This window comes from Taeniopygia guttata, chromosome 37 (genome assembly GCF_048771995.1).
Source record: "Taeniopygia guttata chromosome 37, bTaeGut7.mat, whole genome shotgun sequence".
NCBI lineage: Eukaryota > Metazoa > Chordata > Aves > Passeriformes > Estrildidae > Taeniopygia > Taeniopygia guttata.
The window spans coordinates 571,831-576,628 of record NC_133062.1 but is presented as its reverse complement, the minus strand read 5'-3'; the positions used below and the strand labels follow the sequence as shown (position 1 = coordinate 576,628).

General features: G+C 53.5%; 1 long non-coding RNA gene across 1 annotated transcript; it reads right to left on the bottom strand.

Moving 5' to 3' along the window:
• Nucleotides 1-1,458: 1,458 nt before the first annotated feature.
• On the bottom strand, nt 1,459-4,392 carry LOC140681617 (uncharacterized). The gene is made up of 3 exons (XR_012052665.1): nt 4,241-4,392; nt 3,018-3,197; nt 1,459-1,665 (listed from the first exon to the last, which is right to left on the bottom strand). It is a non-coding gene; the product is annotated as an uncharacterized lncRNA (long non-coding RNA).
• Nucleotides 4,393-4,798: the final 406 nt, after the last annotated feature.

Genomic DNA, 4,798 nt, shown 5'->3' with positions numbered 1-4,798 from the left:
AGAATTCCCAAAATTCCCAAAATTTCACTCCTGGGAGCCCCAAAAATCCCAAAATTCCACTTGGGGATCCCCAAAATCCCAAAATTTCGCCCCTGGGAGCCCCAAAATTTCGCCTCTGGGAGCCCAAACATTCCCAAAATTCCCAAATTTTCATTTCTGGGTGTCCCAAAATTCCTCCCACAATCCCAAAATTCCCAAATTTCCCCCTGGGAGCCCCAAAAGTCCCAAAATTCTCCCCCGAGAATCCCGAATTCCGATCCCAAAATTCCTCCCAAAATCTTCCTTGGGAATCCCCAAATTCCCAAAATTTTCTGTGGGAATCCTGAATTTGGCTCCCAAAATCCCTCCCAAAATTCCCAATTCCCCCCAAAATCCCCCAAATTCCTCCCGGAAATCCCAAATTTGGCTCCCAAAATCCCAAAATTCCTCCCAAAATTCCCAAATTTTCCCAAAATTCCCGAATTCCTCCCGAAATTCCCGAATTTCCCGCCCGGTTTGGGGCTCCGGGGGGTCCCGGCCCCTCCCCCCCCCCCCCCCTTTATTTATGGTCCCAATAAAAAAAATGGAGAAATCCGAAAATTCCGGAATTTTCTTCGGGAATTCGGGAGGGGGAGGGGCCTGGGGGGGAGGGGCCGGGGGGGGAATTTGGGGAATTTTTTGGGATTTTTTTGGGGGAATTTTTGGGGAGTTTGGGGCCAATTTTTGGGGTTTGGGGGCAAATTTTGGGAATTTAGGGAAACTATTTGGGGAATTTGGGGCCAATTTTTATGAGTTTGGGCAGAATTTGGGGGAATTTGGGGCAAATTGGGGAAATTTGGGGAAATTTGGGGGGAATTTGGGGAACTTGGGAAATTTGGGGAATTTGGGGATTTTGGGGGAATTTGGAGCCAATTTTTGGAGTTTGGGGAAATTTGGGGGGAATTTTGGGGCATTTTGGTGGAATTTGGGGAGTTTCGGGGGAATTTGGGAGATTTGGGGAATTTGGGGAATTAGGGCGGAATTTGGGGAATTTTGGGGAAATTTGGGGGAATATGGGGGGAATTTGGGGAATTTTGGGGGAATTTTGGGAAATTTGGGGGGTCCCGGGTGTAGGGAGGGTCCCCATGGGGGTGTCCCAGGTGAGTTTTGGGGTCTCTCAGGCGAGTTTCGGGGTCTCTCAGGTGTATCTCAGGTGTATCTCAGGTGTATCTCAGGTGTGCTCAGGTGTATCTCAGGTGAGTTTTGGGGTCTCCAGGTGTCTTTCAGGTGAGTTTCGGGGTCTCTCAGGTGTATCTCAGGTGTGTCCCAGGTGTATCTCAGGTGTCTCTCAGGTGAGTTTTGGGGTCTCTCAGGTGTGTCCCAGGTGTATCTCAGGTGTCTCTCAGGTGAGTTTTGGGGTCTCTCAGGTGTGTCCCAGGTGTCTCTCAGGTGTATCTCAGGTGAGGTTTGAGGTATCCCAGGTGTATCTCAGGTGTCTCAGGTACACGCTGCAAAGGGCCGGGTGGTGACCCCACCGTGCAGCTCCAGGTGGGGCCGTGCCCAGGCCAGCAGGTCCCCGCGGGCAGGTGAGTCACACCTGGACAGCGCCGCCACCTCAGGTGGGCTCAGGGCGCGGCTCCACAGGTGCAGCTCGGCCACGTCCCCCACAAAGGCCTGGGTGGCGTCGAACCCGCCCCCGAGGGTGTCCTGGAACAGACACACAGGGGCACCTGAGAGCAGGTAACACACCTGGCACAGGTAACACACCTGGGCACAGGTAACACACCCACAGCAAAACATGGGCACAGCTGGCACAGGTAACACACCTGAGCACACCTGGGCACACCTGGGCACACCTGGGCACAGGTAACACACCTGGGCACACCCACAGACACACCTGGGCACAGGTAACACAGCCAGGCACACACAGAGTCACACCTGAGCTCACCTGGGCATACCTGGGCACACCTGGGCACAGGTAACACACCTTGGCACACACACAGACACACCTGAGCTCACCTGGGCACAGGTAACACACCTGGGCACAGCCACAGACACACCTGAGCTCACCTGGGCACACCTGGGCATGCACAGACACACACACAGACACACCTGGGCACAGGTAACTCACCCACAGACACACCTGGGCACACACACAGACACACCTGAGCGCACCTGGCACAGGTAACTCATCTGGGCACAGCTGGGCATGCACACAGACACACCTGGGCACACCTGGGCACAGGTAACACACCTGGGCACACCCACAGACACACCTGAGCACACCTGAGCACAGGTAACACACCTGGGCACACCTGGGCACAGCTGGGCACAGCTGGGCACACACACAGCAACACACGGGCGCACCTGAGCTCACCTGGGCACAGGTAACACACCTGGGCACACCCAGTCACACCCACAGACACACCTGGGCACACACATAGACACACCAGAGCACACCTGGGCACACCTGGGCACACCTGGGCAGGCACAGACACACCCAGACACACCTGAGTTCACCTGAGCTCACCTGGGCACACCTGGGCACAGTCACAGACACACCTGGGCACACACAGAGACACACCTGGGCACAGGTAACGCAGCCAGGCACACACACAGATACACCTGGGCACACACACAGACACACCTGAGCGCACCTGGGCACAGACACAGACACACCTGGGCACAGGTAACACACCTGTCCCTCACCTGTCCCAGGTACCCTCACCTGTCCCAGGTGTGCTCTCACCTGTTCCTGGCCAATCACGAGCACCCCGTGGGCTCTCAGGTGTGCCCAGGTGTGCCCAGGTGTGCCCAGGTGTGCTCTCACCTGTCCAGGTGTGCTCACCTGCTCCTGGCCAATCACGAGCACCCCGTGGGCTCTCAGGTGTGCCCAGGTGTGCCCAGGTGTGCCCAGGTGTGCCCAGGTACCCTCACCTGCCCCTCACCTGCTCCTGGCCAATCACGAGCACCCCGTGGGCTCCCAGGTGTGCCCAGGTGTGCCCAGGTGTGCCCAGGTGTGCCCAGGTGTGCTCTCACCTGTCCAGGTGTGCTCTCACCTGCTCCTGGCCAATCACGAGCACCCCGTGGGCTCGGAGGGCGTGGCCTGGCGCCAGCCCCTCCCCCCCCCCATGGGGTTTCCCGTCCTGGAAACTTCTCCAGGTGCCCCCCGGGGCCGCCCAGGTGACACAGAGGTGGTGCCACCTGCCCGGGGCGGGGCTCAGCGACAGCGACACCGCCTGGGGGGGAGAGAGAACCCGAAATTAGCCAAAATTATCCCAAAAATATCCCAAAATAACCGAAATTATAAAAAAAACCCCCGAAATTAGCCCAAAAACCCCCGAAATTAGCCCAAAATGAGCCCCAAACCCCGCCCAGGTGACACAGAGGTGGTGCCACCTGCCCGGGGCGGGGCTCAGCGACAGCGACACCGCCTGGGGGGACAGAGAACCCGAAATTAGCCAAAATTATCACAAAATTATCCCAAAATTATCCAAAATATTCCAAAATTAGCCCAAAAAATCCCAAAAAAATCACCTGAAAAAAAAATGGGGAAAAACAAAATAACTCAAAAAAAACCTGAAAAAAACCCAAAAAAACTCTCAAAACCCCCCAAATATTCCAAATAAAATCCCAAAAATTCCAAATAAAACCCCAAAATCCCAAAAATCCCCAAAATCCCCCCAAAATTTCCCAAAATTCCTCAAAATTCTCTCACCTGCTCTTCCACCAGCAGCTCCAGGAGCCGCCTTTAACCACCTACAAATCCTCCCAATAAAACCCCAAAAAAACCTAAAAAATGCCCCGAAAAAAAGCAAAAACCCCCAAAAAATCAATGAAAACCCCCAAAAGCCCCAAATTCCTTTAAAATCCCAAAATCACCTCAGAAAAAAACTCAAAAAAAAGCCCCCAGAAAAACCCAGAAAAAAATCGAAAAAAAATTGAAAAAATTTGAAAAAAAATCGAAAAAAAAATCAAAAAAAATCGGAAAAACATCGAAAAAAATCGAAAAAATCTCAAAAAATACCCCAGAAAAAAACCCAAAAAAACCCCCAGAAAAACTCAGAAAAAAATCGAAAAAAACCTGAAAAAATCGGAAAAAAATCAGAAACAAAATCGAAAAAAATAGAAAAAAACTCAAAAAAAACTCGAAAAAAAATCGAAAAAAAGTCGAAAAAAATCGAAAAAAACTTGAAAATGACCCCATTAAAAAAACCCAAAAAATCCAAATAAAACCCCAAAAACCCCAAAAATCCCCCAAAATGCCCCAAAATTGCCTGACCTGGTCGTCCACCAGCAGCTCCAGGGGCCGCCCGCCCCAGGCCAGCAGCACCAGCTCGTTGGGCTGCCCCGGCGCCGCGTAGGAAAACGGGGTCCCCAAATTTGGGGTGCCCCAATTTGAGGTGCCCGAATTTGGGGTGCCCCAATTTGGAGTTCCCAAATTTGGGGTGCCCCAATTTGGGGTTCCCAAATTTGGGGCACCACCCGAATTTTTGGCGCCCAACGTGGGGCCGCGACCCCAATTTGTGGCGCCCAACGTGGGGCCACCGCCCAAATTTGTGGCGCCCAACGTGGGGCCACCGCCCGAATTTTGGGTGCCCAAATTTGGGGGTCCCGAATTTGGGGGTCCCCAATTTGGGGGTCCCGGGCGCAGCCAGAGACAGGCGGAGACGGCGGCCAAGGGGCTGCGGACGGCGCCGCGGACGAGCGCGAAGGCGTAATCGGTGCGCAGAGGGAACGTCAGCCGGAAACCCTCCAACGGGCCTGAGGGGAATTCGGGGTTAGAATTGGGAGTTTTGGGAAATTCCTGAAAAATTCTACAAAATTCGCGCAAAATTTG